The 18,145-nt window shown below is 40.1% G+C and overlaps 1 pseudogene; it reads right to left on the reverse strand.

Moving 5' to 3' along the window:
- Positions 1–241: 241 nt before the first annotated feature.
- On the reverse strand, positions 242–17,433 carry LOC146307790 (serine/threonine-protein kinase H1-like; annotated as a pseudogene).
- Positions 17,434–18,145: the final 712 nt, after the last annotated feature.

The raw sequence follows: 18,145 nt of genomic DNA on the forward strand, positions 1-18,145 counted from the left end.
AACAAAAAAGGGTTCTCGTATGAGGCCAAACCAAATAACCCTTTATGGTTCTTTGTATCATAACATAAAAGGTTTCTTTGTGGAGAATGGTTCAAATGGTTGTGGGTAGAACCTCAGTCCTTGAGGAAGAACCCTTGTTTCTCTGAGTTTGTTTGCAGCTCTGAGCTTTGTGATTGCGATACACACTGAGCTGGGGCAGCTGGTTCCATCCCCTCATTAGCTCTCTCATGAATGTGGTGCTTCAGTTGGATGGAGATGCTGCTGCTGGAGCCCTCTGGCTGGATGCTGTGTGGCTCTCTGAGGCTGACTCAGTCCAGATGCTCTGCCCTGCTGCCGCTCTTGGGTTCTCTCCAGCGACGTTAGCCTTCCCAGGCCCAAGCTGGTGGAATCCCCAGAGCTCAGGGGTCTGCTCGGGCACCGGGAGGAGCTGCGCGACGTCCGCTGCCTCAGGTTCTGGGAAATAGATCGATGGAGGTTCCTCATAGAGGAGCTGGATGCCATGGTGACCAACCAAGGGTGATGGATGGCTTGGTCTGCCATTAAGCGGGCAGCCGGGTCCAACGCCAGCAGGTGCTGGATAAAGTCCTTGGCCAGGTTGGACACTGAGGGCCACGGCTGTGGAATAAAGACACAGAACAGAGTAATTTCCTTCAGAATTCATACAATAAAATGTACTGAGAGCCATTTTATGTTCCACCCAAGGTGAAATAAAAATATACATTATAAGAGTTTAACTGACAGCCATCTTGTCATCCGAGGGTTCTGCAAAGAACCATATTGTATTCTACAGATTAGACAAAAATGATTGAATCCCATACCTTGTATTGTGGTTATCCATTATTTTAACAAAACCTCAGCCATATAGGAAGAATGCTTTTGGAACCATATTTTCTAAGAGTGTTGTCAATTCAGTCTCGACACACAGACATTTGCAGTCCTCAAAAAACGCCAGCTGGATATCGAGACGCCTGCACAGATTCAAAGCCTCTTCAAAGCGGGATGCAAGATTTCATTCTAACAAAGCAATAAAACTATGATCCCTGTGCTCTGCAGGCCTAACAAGCAGAACTAAACTCAAAGGAAAGCTAAATGTCACTGGGCAAAGGGAGGCAGCAGTCTTGGGTGAAAGAATACGAAGCCTGGGAGGTAGGACAGCGCTGCCGTATGTGTGGGATTTGGGCGCATGTTTATTCTTAGCTTGCATTAGCCTCACAATAAAGGCACCCCAGATGAGCCTCACTGGGAATCTTTTTGCTCTTTGTTAATTCAAATAGCAAATCATTCCCCTTGTCATGACCCGAGCTGACATTCAAGAAGGCTTTGAAATCTGCCATGCCATCTTTCCGGTGGGAGAGAAGACATCAGAGTCATTATCATAATTCAGAATCATTAAATTATTCATCACGGCTTTGGTTCTTTGTCATGAAGACAACACTGTGGAGGCCTGCCTCAGGAAATTGATGACCTTTGTGCTTCCATCTTATTTTGAATAAAATATTAGTGATACAGACATGGAATTAGATTGATGTGGTATCAGATTAAAAAGATGGCAGAAGACAACTGGGTATGGAGACTGGGGCCGTGACACAATAACCTTTATCTCTGTCAAAACATGTTATCATTCTCTACATTGGTAGAGGTTGGTTCAACTTAATATCTGATATGTTATTGAACATGTTTACAACTGAATTATTATCAAGTTCATTTGACTGGAAAAGTATTTGTCTTGAATCATACAAAATTACCTCAACTTGTCTTTTCAAATTCAGTCAACTTAAAATTTATAAGGTAGCCCAGACACTAACTTTACACACGAGAGTTGTAAAAAAAAAGAAGAAGTTGATTTGCTTTGAGTTGTTCCAAAAATAGTTCAACCTGTCTTATCAAATTCAGTCAAGTTAAAGGTTTAAGGCAGGTTCACACAAACCTTACACACTAGAGTTGGTTCAGCTTAATATGTTAGCTTATTGAACATGTTTTCTTCCGTACAACTGAATTAATTTCAAGTTTATTTGATGAGAAAAGTTCATTTGCTTTGAATCATTAGAATATTAGCTCAACTTGTCTTTTCAGATTCACTTAACTTAAAAGTTTAAGGCATACGAGATACAAACTTTACACCTTAGAGTTGTTGGTTCAATTTAATATCTTACGCATATTCAACATGTTTCGTGCATGACTGAATAATATCAAGTTTGTTTGCCCAGAAAAGTTTTTTTTTTTTTTTTTAATAATTACAGAATTGTATCAACTTGATAAATTGTCGGAAGTTAAGTCAACTTATTTTTTTTAAGGAAGCCTGAACACTAACTTGTAAAATATTCCCTTTTCTCTCGATTAATATTTAGTTGGGATTGTTGGAATGAAGTCAGGTAATAATGCACATAATTCACAGTCTGCTTCCTTAATCACTTCTATCTCACTCTCTCATCTTTAACATGCAAAAATGTTTCCACAGTCAGCCACCAATTAGCTTGAATATTGTCTACCATGTCTGGCTGAGGAGAATAAAAGCTAAATACAGTCAAATCTGTGTGTGCAAAATTCTCTCATTCTTCGCTCAGCCTCGCACAGGCTAAATCTCGCTCTTTAGGGAGGTCTCGCTCTCCATTTTAATCCTGAAATGCATTTCTCTCCCCTTTTTTTGTCTCTCGCCGAGTAATGACAATTAATCAAGCATGAAATTGACAATCGCGAGACTGTTGCCGGTGAGAGGAATTCAAAGAAGCAGGGACTCGCTTATTCTCACAGCGCACTGACTGGAGAGAAGTGTGTGTGTGAGCACAGCGCCGGGTGCAGAGTCGCCCCGCCGAACGAGTCATAAAAATGCTCCTCACTCAAACTTTCTTCTCATTGTGTTGTCATTTCACACCTGAGAGGCAGGCAGAGTGACACTCGGCTTCCCTGGGAAGGAGAGAAAGTGTCTGATTGAGCTCCCACGACTAACAAGTCTGGCTTTCCTCTTCATCTAACACTGGTGGTGATTCGGTGGGCTCCTTACTTCTGTGCCATGAAATACACTTTTGATAGCAGTTGTGGCTAGCAGATGCCTTTTGTCCTTGATCTGAAATGACAGCAACACATGGGTTTTGTGCACGCTGGCTACGTACAACACATGGTGAAGCCTTCATTTGGTGGGAATGATGCCAAAAACAATCTTTGAAGAGGTAGCAAAAGTTTGCCACCCCTCTGCTATCAACATTGTACACCTACTGTAAAAAAAACATACGGGAATTTTATTGGAATCAACTAAACTTTTCTCATTTATTCAGATTAATTAAACTTAAAGTTTCTGTTTCCTATTTTTAGAACACCCCAGAGGTCAATGTGAGTTCTTCTACTTGAAGTCTTTTGACTTGACAATGAAATGACAAATTGAATGTATGCATCGTCCAGAGAGATTAGCAGTCTTCCCAGCATGCACTGTTTGACAGTTAAAACTCCAGTTTGTCAGTGTGAGTAAACAGTTGTTGGTTCCACTTAATATTTTGAGCTTAATGAACATGTTTTCTCACGTACAAATAATTTAATATCACATTTATGTGTCTAGAAAAGTTTTATTTGTTTGAAATCATTCCAAATTACCTCAACATGTCTTTTCAAATTCAGTCAGTTTAAAGGGATAGTTCTCCCAAAAATGAAATTTCAGTCATAATCAACCCACCCTCATGCTGACTGAGGGGTGTAAAAAAAAGTAACAGAATAAAAACATGAAATGCCTCCATACTGCTCATCCGGCCTTAGCCAAGTCTCCTAAAGTCCCGACATGCCGTTTGCACACCACACACACCCAGTTCAGTTTGTGCACATGGCTCCAAAATAAGGATCTACAGTGAAGATTCCTGCTAAAAACATGGTGGAAATACTTTTTCTTAGTCAGCTTGTCATGTTGGGGCTTTAGGAGACTTGGAGTACATCAGACGAGCAGTATGGAGGCATTTTATGTTTTTATTCTGTTCTTCTTTTACATTTGAAAACTGGTCACCATTCACTTCCACTGTTTGGGAGATTCTGCAACACTGTTTTCCTGTAAAACTCCAGCAGTGTTTTGTGGACTAGAAGAATAAACCTGACCTTCAATCGGCATGAAGGCGAGTAAATAATGACTGAATATTCATTTTTTGGTGAATTATTCCTTTAAAGTTTTAAGGCCGCTTAGACTTTTCTGACTCTGTAAATTCTCAAGGTTCAATATGGATAAGACCCTCATGACCATCTTCTATAAATCCTACACTGAGTCTGTGTTGACATTTTCTTTTATCTGTTGGTTCGGGAATCTTAAGTCGAAAAATGCTCTTTCCAAAATAGTGAAGGTCAGCAGTAAAATTCTGGGAGTCCAGCTAAGTAGCCTCACTGACCTGTACAACAGACAGGTAGTGAAGAAGGCTAAATCGATTCTATCAGTCGGTCCCCACCCCCTTCACTCTGAGCTTCAGATCCTATCTTCTGGGCCTCGGTTCATATTTGCTGCTGTAAAGAGCCACAGATTCAGCAGCTCATTCATTCCCAACCCTGAACTCAGGTTATGGGGGTAGATAGCAGTGGTGGTTCCTTGCTGGTTACTCTTGTGTTGTTCTCATCACTGATGAAGTTGATAATGAGGATGATGATGGCTGTTTTAGTTCTTGGTGTGTTGGTTATTGTGCTTTGTATTGGGGTTGTAGGTCAACCTGCCACTCTTGTTCTCCCGAGTCCACAGTGTTCAGTGCCTGTAACCCCCAGTTTACCCTATTTAGGCTTTTTTGTGTGTCTTCTCTCTGTCTTGCAACAAAACCAGAATTGCCCTTTGGGAACAAATAAAGTTCAAGTCAACTTGACATAAGTTGTTGGTTCAACTTTATATATTAAGTTTATTGAACATGTTCTCTCATGTTCAACTGAATCAATACCAGGTTCAACTAGAAATGTGTTTTTCTTTATTGAGTCTTTACAAAATAATCTCAATTTATCTTTGTCATCTTAAAAATTTAAGGCAACACATTGACTCAACTTAATATCTAAGGCTTATTAAACATGCTTTCTTGTGTACAACTGACTTAATAACAAGTTTATTTAGTTTGAAAAGTTTGTTTTGTATCATTACAAAATGATCTCAACTTGTCTTTGAAAATTCAGCCAACTTAAAATTTTAAAGCAGCATGGACACTAACTTAAAACACTTGGGTTGTTGGTTCATTTTAATATCTTAAGCTTATTGAACCTGTTTTCTCGTGTACAGCTGAATGTATGAATATAATATAATAATGAATATCAAATTTATTTGACTAGAAAAGTTTGGTTTGAATCATTACAAAAGTTCCTCAAATTTAATTTTTAAAAACTTAATTCTAACTTGGATTGGATGAATGTGCTATGCAGAATTCAATAAACTCATTAAATTAGGTTTTTAAAGAAACATGATAAGCATAAGACTTCCCAGCATGCATTGTTTGAAAGAAAGTTTGTTCACAATAATTAAAACTTTGCAAATTATGATGATGGTTACCATTGAAATCAACGTCAGATTTTAAGACAGGGCGGACACTAACTTTTTTAGTGTTTGAGTTTTTCATTCAACTTAATATTTTCTCATGTACAACTGAACTGACATCCACTTAATTTGACTAGAAAAGTTTATTTGTTTATAATCATAAAATTACCTCAACTTGTCTTTTCGGATATCTTGCTTAAAGAATATGTTTATTTGTGTACAACTGAATTCACATCAAGTTCATTTAACTAGATTTTTTATTTTTTTTTGAATCATTACAAAATGACCTTAACTTGTCCTTTCTAGACAGCCTGGACACAAACTGAGTTGAAACTAATATTTTATGTTTACAGTGTGAAAAAGAAGAGACATAACTGTGTTGTTCTACTGGAACAGAGACACCTGCAGGAAGTTTATCTCTCCCCCTTATTTTGAACATTTTTCATGTCAAAATACACAAAGTCTTTATTGTGTTTGGTGAAGGGGGCTACAGCCGGTGTTATACATCACTGTTGAGCAGCGAGCTAGTCGAAGAGATGGGAGGGGGGCGGCGGCAGTAGAGTGCAGACATGGCATATAAACAGTGAACAAACCTACAGGGCTCAGCTTATTGAGCAACATCTTGTTAGAGCGAATGAGAAGCTCCGCTGACTGTGTTTGTGGCGTGCTGCATCTTTACCTGACAAAGCCATAATTGCAACAAATGAAGAAAACCGCTAGAAGGTTGGATTACGCTAATGTGATCACGAGGATAATGCACTTTTGAGTAATGAACTGCTCTACGCGAGAGTCCCCGCCTCACAGTTGACTCAGATCTGATTCACCTGGCAGCATTTCCTGAGAAACAAAGCCAAGTTTAAATATGCCTCATCATAATGAGTCCAAATGGGGAAGGTGGCCTGTTGCTAATTCAGGTGAAAGTCGCAGCTAAACCTCAGTAATCGAAATATCAATACCCGGATGCAGGAGAGATTGGGCTGTCATGTACAATACACCGTGGCCAAGTGGAGGCTGGATTTGTTTGCACGGTGCTCACTAGGGGGCAGACTGGGCTAACCGTTACCCAGGTTAGTCTGCAGCTGCTGCTGAGGGATGCAGATGTTTGGGGCTGGGTCAGGAAAGTGTGTCTTCAATAACACAGCAGCAGAATGCAGAGGAGGATACCAGGCTGCTGTCTCGCCTGAACCTACGGATTTGTGCTTTACATACAAAAGGCTGCCATGACATGAGCTGGCACACACACAGGAATCCACTTACACACTCACGCACACGCATCAGATGAGATGTCCTGATTCCGTGCATGGTAAGAGCTCCATCCTCCGTGCGGCGAACGGATTGAGTGATAAGGTGCGAAAAGCCCCCGAGGGTACACTCGCGCCTCCTCTGCCCTGCTTGTCCTCTGTCCCCTCCTTTCTCCATCCATCCCCTAACTCCGCCGCCGTCCCCTCCTCCCCTTGTGCTGTTGAGTAAACGCATCAGTGTGAGTCTGCACTACAGGTCTTTAGGCCACGGGCTGTTGCACCTGTGGGGGGGAATGTATGCATGCTGTGTTTGTGTGTTGCTGGAGCAGGGGAGACTGAGGGACCGAGTTTGTGGGCAGGTGCCAGAGGCCATTTGCATTTCTTAGAGTCTCACCTCTATCTTACTGCTGAAACCCGCAGCCCACCCACATTCACACGCACTCACACACACACACACTCACACACACACACACACACACACACACACACACACACACACACACACACACACACGGACACACACTTCCTGCATCTCTGTATTCTGCTTTAATAAACACAAAAGGTTACTGATACTTGGAAAGGTGTAATTGCAGCCCTGGAGTATTGAATTGCATCATAGACAAGATGTATAACTTTCACAGTCTTTGAATGTCCATCTGATAATACCTCAAGTTAATCCTTTTTTATTACACTTCCCTTTATTGAGGACTTTATTATCTTCCAATGACAATATTCTGTGGTCTGCTAGATGAATAACAAACCGATGGATTACAGAACGGTGCAACAATATTGACCACGTGATAGTGAGACGCTTGGACTGGATTGCACCAGCAAAGATTAATTTAATGCAAGATTAGGTCTAATCAGAGTTTAAAATTAAGCAGGGCCCTGTGGCACAATTAAAAACTAATTTCTGTTTTGTAAGTCTGAGGTCACTGGTAGAAACCAAGAGGTTATGGAAAATATGAAGATGGTTACTTACCCAAATTAAAATAAGTGAAAGAAAACTAATTATTATTTAATTGCTGTTGGGATCTAATAATAGAGGGGGGTTTTGGCTCTGTATTCCTTAACAAAACATTGCATTCTTGGTTAGGGAGCTAAAAAGTTAGCAAAACACTACATTGTTTGCTAACTAGGTAACAAGTTTGCATGATTTGTTTTCTTTTTAGCCCTGTGGCCCCATTAAATCTCTGTCTAGTAAATCCCAGTTTATTGACGTAAACTGAATTTAAAGTTAGTGTTAAGTGGTGGAGATGTTTGCTTACTCAAATTAAAATAGATGAAAAAATAAATATTCCGAGTGCTGTCGGGACCTAGTTACATGCTTTGCTAACTGCCTAAAAAGTTAATGAAACATTAAATTGTTTTTTAGCTTGCAAAAAGTTTAACAAAACATTATAGTTTGTTAGCGCACTAAAAATTTAACAAACTGTTACACTGTTCGCCAGCTAGCTAAAAAGTTAGCAATACAGTATATTGCTTACTAACTAAGTAAAAAAGTTAGGAAAAAATGACATTGTTTGCTTGTCAGTTCGCTTGGTGAGAAAACCTTTTTTGGCTGAATTAATGGAGCAATATGGCTGAATAACAGAAGCTAAAAAAAAAAAGGCTAAAAGAGACCATCTGGCAGCAACTGGCACACTGCTTTCAACTGGAGCCAGAGAAAGAAGTATGATGGAAATACAAATACAAATCATAAAACTCAGTTGGTTTTTCTTTCTTAAACAAACTTGATTATTTTATTCAATCCATCCATGAAGTTACACCTCCTCAAGTTTGAAGTATCACATTTTGGTGTTTAAAGCTTAAAATTAGGCCTTGGTTTAGAGTAAAAGCTAAACTAAGGCAGGTTTGGATTTAATCTTTTTTCATTTTAAGCAAATTTAAAGTTTGGTGCAACATAATTTAAAGGTAGATAATGACTTAATCTTTAAAATGGCATACTTGTTGTTGCAACCCTGCCTTAGACCTTTAAATAACTAGACATAATGTAAAGGGGATTCAGCAAAATAGATTCATAGGTAACCAAAATAAATAGTGGAATTCAGCTTTGCAGTTCTTCAAAAGAACATTATAACATTTGGGTTTTAATTTGCATCTTGATTTACCAAATGCTTTTCAATCCCCTGTTCCATTTACCAAACCTATTATCATTATTGGTCCTTGTTGTGCCAAATTGTACTAGCTTGCAGCTTTTTTGCTATCTTGAAGGAGCAGCACGTGCACTGCCAGCAAATTCAAGTGGCAGCCAATTAAAGCCATGTATTTCTTCTTCTTCTTCTTTTTTTTGGGAGGCATAGTGGGTCAGGTTAGTGCCGTTATCTCAGGAAAAAAAAAGTCCTGGGTTGGAGTCGAGCAGCCGTTCTGGCTTTTCTGCAAAGAGTTGGCATTTTTTCTTACATTTTTTTCCCCCACAATTCAAAAAGTCCCAGAGCAGATGTCCGTTGCCTGTAACAAGCAGGTTTACTGAGTTATCAGAGAACTGATGCTGAAAAAACTTCTTCTACATTGGTTTGTGTTTTACTACATTATCTATATAACTGTTTGAGCAGGGCTTAGGTGATTCTACGTTGTGAATGTTTGTCTCTGTGTGTCTGCTCTGTGATGGCGACCCGTCCAGGCTGCAATGAGACTCTTACCCCAGCAGCGCTCTAAAATGTGCAGTTTTATCTTGAAAAAAGGCACTGAACTATGATTATTTCACACAGGGCTGTAGATACCAATTCAGGGCAAAGTCACGATCCGCCCTACTCTGAAAATAAATAATATTTAATAATTTACCGTTGTAATATTTTAATTTGCAACCATTTAATTTTCAAGCTTGTAAATGATGACAAATCAAGTTTACATCTCACTGTGAACAATTCTTGAAATACAAATTTTGCGGGGCTTCTAAAAGTTTAAAGTATTTTTTTTTCTTTTTAAGTTTCAAGTTTATCTAAAGAAGAAAAGTCAATAATCTTAACAAAAGATTATAGGCTGGTTTAGTTTGTTTCAAAACATATATGTGTGTTTCTGTAGCTACAGGCATTTTTGATTTGATTTGAGTTAATATTTTATTCTGGTCTTTTTTCTTTGATGACATGTTGACGTATTACAGTGGGAAAAGCGCAGGCATTAACAATCATATTAATGATGGCTGAATTCCATTCAGCTGCTTCAGTTTCAGGCTCCTGTTGTTGTGCATGCTGTCTAACTGTAACTCTGTCATGACTTACTGCAACACTTGCAGTAAGTCATGAACATGGTTAATGTTATTAAGTAACACCTGTTCATTTCCTGCTATGACAAGTCAGAGTGCCTGCTGTGAAAAAGGCCTCTTGTATTGACATCTAATTACATTGACTGGTACCATCTTGAGTCAGACGTGACTCCCTGGTTCATGCAGGCGAACCGGCATCTTACTTTATTTTTACAGTGGTGGAAAAAATCCTATTTGATTTAACTTAAACAGGTTGGTGTCAGGACTGTCTTTAATTTTTAAGTAGACTGAAATTGAAAAGACAAGTTGAGAAAATGATTCAAAACAAATAAACTTTTCTGGTCAAATGAACTTGATATTAATTCAGTTATACATGAGAAACCATGTTGAACAAGCTTAAGAACCAACAACTCGAGTGTGTTTCTTTAAAAACTCACCCTTTTCAAAATAAAAGACTTCAAGTAAGAAGAAATCATACTGATAAGTTAAGTGTTCTCAGAATAAATACTAGAAAGTCAAAGATTAATTAACTTAACAAAACTTGTATATATACATTAAGATAACGAGAAAAGATGATTTGAGTCTACTAAATTCCTGTATGATTTTTTTTACATTGACTAGCCATTGTGATTAGTTCAAAAACATTTTATTTCGCTAAGAGAGCTGTACTGGATGTATTTATGGAGCTGTAAGTACATTTCTAGTATTTCACTAAGGTCTTATCATCACTCCCCATTGCTATGACAAGCATCATGTCCATTTTGCAGGTCTGTGTGTCACTTGAATTGGTGGACAGCTCATTTCAAATGAAACTCTTCAAGTGGAGTTAAATATGTGGAGGGAATTGCTCAGGCTGTTGAAGCTGTTCTCAATCCGAAGTCAAGAACCCTCCTGAATGGCGTGAAGAACCCTTGTGATGGCAGAGGTCCACATTTGGTGGCTACTTGTGGACCTTCATCACACATTACAGCATTATTATCGCAGTGTGTGTGTGTGTGTGTGTGTGTATGTGTGTGTGCATGAGTGTGTTGTCAGTCTATCCGAGAGGGTGGATACTTGCACATGATGGAGAATGAGTGTCTTGTCAAGATGGAGATGTGATTGATGGCTGATCCATCAAGACCTGGACCGCTACTCAGCCATGTATGATGTCTTCATATTGTCATGATATGAATTTACGGATTGATGTCTTCACTGCATCTCAGCGGGCCGTGAGATGCTATACGTGAGGTCCTATAAAATGTGGTTTTCAGCTTTGTTACCGAGGATTTTTCTCCACCAGTGTGGCCTACATATGAGCTGTGTCGAAAGCCACCACAGGGAAAAAAAAAAAAAAAAAGTGAAATAAGCCCTTGCATAAACTCTAGAAGGATTTTGCACTATTGTTCAGTCGGTGGTCAGTGCAGCGGTAAACACAGGGATAATAGTCCAGGGCCTATGTAAGGGAGCCTCTTGTATGCCAGACTAAAATGTCAGACTGCATCCCTGAGAATTGAGCCAGGCTTAAAGCCCAGTGAATAATCCAGCCTTGGGTGTAATCAGCGTGAAAGAACAAGCCCGAACTCACCACCGAGCTTGACAGAATAGGCTGTTAAAAATACCCACTTCAGTTGTATGACAGAGGAAAGGGTGGAGAAAAAAAAAAACATGCAGGGCCGCCTTTTCGCCATTTCGAAGCGTTCTCAAAGAGTCGTAGCGAGCGTAAACTCGAGACATCACAACAAATTTGCACATGTCCTTTCGAGCTGCAGAGGAAGGGACGAAAACGAGGAAAAATTCAACTTGTTACCACACCTGCAGCACTACATGTTGAAAATGTTCTCCTTGAACCAGGCAAGGATGGGATAAAGTAGGTATATCTGGTAGTTCTAGTAGCATAATGATTAAGGTGCGAACCATTCTTGTGCAGCGAGTAGATGTGGATGGATGTGTGTGTCAGGTTTGATAACTGCACAAAACGTGCCCGTCACACACAACAAACCAGATTGTGTTGTGGGGAAATGTCAAAATGCAGATGGCAGTTTTATCTGAAACGGTTGGGGGTTTTTTGTGAGAAATTGATACGCTGGAGGCAGAAATTATTTATTGAGTTATATCTCTGCCGGGAAAATAATTACAACAACAGCTTTTCTAGTTAGACAGTGTTCCCGAGCTTCTGGTTTAAAAAAACAAGCAGAAAAAGTTTCAGCTTTCACAGCATGACAGCAGGGGATTTTGTAGGAGACTGTCCAAACACTGTCAAAATTACATTACTAGAGACAGTGGTCAAGTGCACATGGAACAAACTAGCTTTTCTGCCAGAAAGCCTTTGGTTAATGGTATATTTTAGCCCAAAGCACAAGCTTTTCCTAGACCTAAGCAAGTAATTCTGGTGCATAAACCTAACCAAACCGTGAAAACTGTAATTGATAATTAAAAAAGGAAAAAATGAACATAGAATAAGTCAACAATTTGTTTCACATGGGAGTCAAACCTCCTCCTCCCAGACGGACATTTTGTGCTGAACCCATTGTCACCTGTCACCTGACTTCCTCATGCCTAGAAAGCTTTCTGACAGAAAGATTTCTGCCAGAAAGGCAGGGTTCATCATTCTCTATGGTCCCTCTGTGGCCACAAAGTTTTATCCCCATGCACACTTTTCACAGATCTACAAACATCCTGGAGCCGAGTGCACCAGCTGGGTGTAAAAAAAGGTCTTAACTCTTATATGCAGGGCTTAACTATGTCCAACCTTTTGATTGGAATTTATGCAGAATGCACAAAGCCTGACTGACAATGGTTGTAGTTTCTCCCAGTCTTATCATGCACGTCCACATGAATACACACAAATTGTGCACAAATCTTGCTGCCTCATCTTGTGTGGATGGGTGGAAATAATTTCTAATTGTTGGAGAGCCAGGGACACTCTTCAAATAACATGGCTCACTGTTTACCGATATACATTTCTCATGTCACCCACAGTATTTTCAAAGGCTCCATTGGAATAAAATCTGAGCGCAGTCACCGCCTGCAGGGTGTGTTCCTGTCCGACACATGCCACAGTTTAGGGGAGAGCTCCTCAATTAATTCAACCAGTGCATGTCTGCCAAAATGAAACCTCTCAATAAGCTCACCTTCTGAATGTGTGTCCAGCAGTTTTGTCCTATCACGGACAACTCTTTCTCTTCTTAATGCCCTCTCATTAATTATCCTGTAAACAAGACGCGCAGCCATCCTCGTTTCTCTTTTCTGGCAGCGTGATTCCTTTCTAATTACCATGGATACAAGTCGGACTTTCCAAATTATGCCTGCTCCATACCAGGCATGAAAGTTACACCCAGGTGCAACACACACAGGGCTTAAATCTAACTGGTGCACTCGTCATAAACCTAGGCTGGTCCTAACTTTTAGCTCTAAATCAGATGTCAGAAACATCACAGGCAGACAGGCAGAAAAAACAAAACAGCATCAAAAACTTGGGAGTGAAGCAGGAGTTTAAGTATTGTACAGCAGTGTGAACCACCACTTTCCTCAACTAGCCAAGAAGTCTATCTTATTTTTCCTCAACAATGTCGTCAGCAAACATTCATTCATTCATTAATTCATTCATTCTTACGTTTGCGTTTGGGTCACCAAAAATTGCTGAACTGCTGTTAAGTTTTTGAACTGTCTGTTTGTAAGTACAGCATTTCAACATAAAACTCTCCATATGGGCATAAATAAATGCTTGTGTCAAGATAGTAAAATGCATTTCAGAAGAATGACAGTCCCTTCTTGCAGCAAGTAAACTTTGTATTGCTATTGCATATAAATTTAAGGATCTGCTGCACTCAAAACTGTGTTTCTCTTATATTTATGTCCCCTAAAATGTCTGACCTTGACTATACTGACTTGTATCACTGCAGTTTATCACATTTCTCAACTGAACAGAGAGGTGTGTGCACTTCCTTGAAATCTGAGATTCAAACGTGCCCAGGCAAGCTAGATTTGGTACACATACATATTTGAGTGGATTTTGTCTTAAAGGGACAGTTCACTAATGGGATTAAATGTCACTAAGTTTTATGTTGCTCCTTTTTTTGTTACTTACATCTCCATGGAAGCTGTATTTTCCTCTCATGATGGATCTGTAGAGCCGCGTCCGACTGTCATCCTCAAACGGCATGGATCCACTCAGCACAATGTAGGTGATCACCCCCAGGGCCCACATGTCCACTGCACAGGTATATGGTCTCCTCAGCAACACTTCAGGGGCCATGTACTCTGGGGTTCCACAGGTGGTTCTGAGGGACCAAGTCCTGTCTGTTTCTGCATGAACCCCTCCGTCACTTCTGTCAGGGCCTGAAACCTCCAACCCAGATGCTGTGCCGCCAAAAGTGGCCAATCCAAAGTCGGTAACGAGCAGTCTGGAGTCGGCCCCGGGGTGGTAGTACAGAAGATTCTCAGGCTTCAGGTCTCTGTGGGTGATACCCAGCTTGTGCAGGTATCCCACCCCAGCCAGCACCATCCGCAGGGCCTGGGTGGCGTCCCTCTCCGTGAAGTGGCCCCTGCTGACGACACGATCCAGCAGCTCTCCGCCTGTGGCCAGCTCCAGTACCATGTAAACCCTCTGCGGAAACTGGAACACTTCGATCAGCTGGATCACGTTGGAGTGGCTCACCCGCCGCAGCACCGCCAGCTCCGAGGCGCACACCTCGCGGCCCTCAGGGGCCTCCACCTCCATCATTTTTATGGCGAAGGGCTGCCGAGTCGCCCTGTGCTCCACGCGCACAACACGGCTGAAACTTCCTCGACCAATCAGAGCTTTGATGTCATATCTGACAGGACAGAAGGGTAATGATGAGTCATTACAGCAGAACTGTGTCATGATACAGTGAAGCAGAGCACTCAATGTCTCCCACTGCTGCTGCAGCTGTGATGTATGGAAACACATCTGCATGCTGCACAGCCTACTGCAGCAAAGTCTCACACACAGAGGCGGCAAAAGTACACTCATTCTTTACTCAAGTAGTAGTGCAGAGACTTGTGTAAAAAGTAAAAGCAGAAGTACTGATTCAACTTCTTTACTCAAGTAAAACTGAAAAAGTACAGGCTCTGAAATGTTCTCAGATTATAAAGTAAAAAGTTGCACTCTGAAGGACATTTCTACCTGCAAAGCTAACTGAACCTCACCTTTTCTCACCTTTTCTCTGCAGTCGGGTATCTAGTTGTTACATCATTTGTGTCTTGTTACATCTGTCGTGCATGATATGCACTGATGGATACACCAAGGAATCATCTTTTCTATGAGTTATTGTCTCACCTGTTTAGGTTGAAATCAGTCATTAAGTTGGGAAGGCAGCGTGCAATGATTCAAAATAAGAATAATCAGTAATTCCCTTCAAACACATTAAAACTACAGTAACAAGCCTGTTTTGAAAAACTACAGATATTTGTTTAAAATGTAAAAGTAAAAAGTTGTCAGGAAAATAAATACTCAAATAAAGTACAGATGCCTGAAAAATCGACTTAAGCACAAAGTATTCGTACTTCATTCATCACTTTATATAAACTGTGACTAAGCGGATGAGAGACAGTGTCTTAAAGGGATAGTTTGGATTATTACCTTGCTGTCAGACAGCCTTTTCTGATGGGAAACTGTTATATAAGTCAAATATCACTCTCTCGCTGAATCAAACTTCTTTTACAAAAACAGTAATTTCATCTTTCAAAAAATGGATATTTAATACCGGTGTCTCAATCTGATATTTTGTTTGTGTTATTGTGTGACTCGGGTGGGGCCCTCCTGGCTGTTCCAGAGTCGTGGCTTTATAGTGGTGAGACATCACGTAATGTCTCTGCATTCTCCTCCCTCAATTTTTGTTTTACCACTGTTTTGTTTTTCTTGTTTTCCTGTTCATATCTCTTTTGACTGTGTTTTAGTGTCTTTTGCTTGTGTCTCAGTTTTACTTCAGTTTTAGCCCAATTTTGTCTTGCTTCTGTTTGGCCTAATTGTGTTGGGCTTCTGTTGTTATTTTGCCTCCTGGGTGTCCCTGCTCTTTCGCTTTGTCTGTCAAAGCACTTTACAAACTCTGTTTTTAAAGGTGCTGTATAAATAAAGTTATTATAATTATTATTTAAAAATCACACACTAATGCAAACAAATGGACAGATCGAGGCAGCAGTCGACCAGCGACTCCTGTGTCCTATCCTGCTGGGTAAAATGACTGATTTCACTTATGGAGTTTGGTTAGTTTGGAGAGAATAATGTTTGACTTACATAATGGCAGTTTCCTGTCTGACAAGGTTGTCTGACGGTGAGGTAGAGCTGTGAAAATATTCTAAATATAGTGCGTATCTCATGCTCATGCGACACACTTCAAACCATTACTGTACTGACATCCGTCTCTTTGCTTTAATTGTTTCTACACTTTCATCTGACAAGTACAGGAAGGTGTTTTTACCAGATCTTGGCCTCTCAAATTAATGTGTACTGTTACTGCTAATGAACTGTACTGCGTGAAGGTTGCTGGTGGTCGGCTGAATGGGAAGCAGGTGACATTACATGAGCCCTGTGAACACTCCTAACAAGTAATTTCACCTTGTGTTGCGTCTCAAATTGTCTGCTTTTGAATAAATGTTAAAAACGGGGCTGCCTGCAAAGATAATATCACTGGGTATGAGTTCATTTTTCTTTTTTTAATTACTTCAGATTAGAAAGATAAATGAAGTATGATAACATGTTTTTGTTGTTCTTTCAAAGGTCTTAATGATTTTAATAGTTTATTAGATTTTGGCAAAAAAAAAAAAAAGTTGTTTTCATGTAATCAGTGTTGGCACAAAACATAAATTAAGGACAGTTTGACTATGAAAATTAACATTGCAATTACTGCTTTGAAGGAAATATCTTAGAGTACTTGAAAAGTAGGTGTGCCAAAGAGTAGATTTTTAATTTGGATTATCTCTCCTTACTATTCAATACTTTTTATTTTTCCTTATTATTACAATATTATGTTCGTTATCGGGTGTAATGTTACTTTTTATTAATTTTCAACAGCACTGCCACTATTACTTGCAATGTCATTGTCAACATTACTTTTTCTATTTTGGTTTAATCTAGTTCACTTTTTAGCTTCTATTGTTATTTTAGGCACTTTTGTTTTACTTATACTCTTAATATTTTGATATTTCACTGTATATTCAACAGTCTAATGTTTTTTATTCTATTTTATGGTAATTTTGGAGCAATCCCTGGCACAAGAATTTCCTTTGGGATGAATAAAGTTCAGTCTTATCTTATCTCATCTTATTACTACTCACTTTGCTGTCACACGTGGATCAAACTTGTCCTTGTATTTGGCCACCTTGTCCTGTTTCTGCTGCTGTTGGATGTTTGACGCTGGTTGAGGAGTCTTTGCACTGGTGGAAAACCACAAACCTCTTTGCTTCTTCGGCTCATCGTCATCCCGCGCTTTACTGAAGGCCACAAGCGATTGCACCACACTGACATAGCCCTTCTTGGACGCCTCAGGCAGCACCTTACTGTTCCCGCAGCCCATCACATCGCCCAGAGGAAACACAACATCAATTCCTACAGTTGCTGTAAACTTAAAAGCACCCGAGGAGTAAGAACGAAGAGGCTACATGTCAGCAGCTTGTTTCTGCCAAAGCATTCAGACACACATTCAGGCATGCAGGTGTTTCTTGGGGTGTGTTAACAGCAACGAGCTCCACCCACCCAGCAGGTCGGAGGCTGGCAGGTGTGTGAAGACACCCTCTGACTCACTTATGTGATAGAAGTGTCAGGTAAACAGAAAGTGTTTGAAGCTATTGTCACCACTCTTACAGTTGATTGCCACAATGAAGAAGTAGATTGTGGAGAGAAGAACACCAACAAAGCCTATATTCCAGTCACACAACAGAAACACTGTAAAAAGTCATAATATATACCATAGATTATTTTAAAATTGGTGATAAAAATTGCTCTCTGTCAGTGTACAGATATGTGAAGACAAGATGGTCCACTTCAGTGTTTCCAGTAATTTCCACCATCCATCGTCAACTGATAACAACATGACAGACAACAAAAATTAGGAAGATCTGACTGTATGGTCTAAATCATTAACTCTGACGAGTTGGGATCCTCAAGGGGGTTGCAAGATAATTTTGGGGGTTTGCCAGATGGCTGTGGAGAAAAAAATAATATATTGTGGTGAGTAGCATGGTATAAAAGCCAGGAAGCAGCTTTTTGCATTACATTGCCTGTACTGG

The sequence above is a fragment of the Lutjanus erythropterus genome, chromosome 21, assembly GCF_056507025.1.
Source record: "Lutjanus erythropterus isolate fLutEry1 chromosome 21, fLutEry1.hap2, whole genome shotgun sequence".
Taxonomy (NCBI): Eukaryota; Metazoa; Chordata; class Actinopteri; order Lutjaniformes; family Lutjanidae; genus Lutjanus; species Lutjanus erythropterus.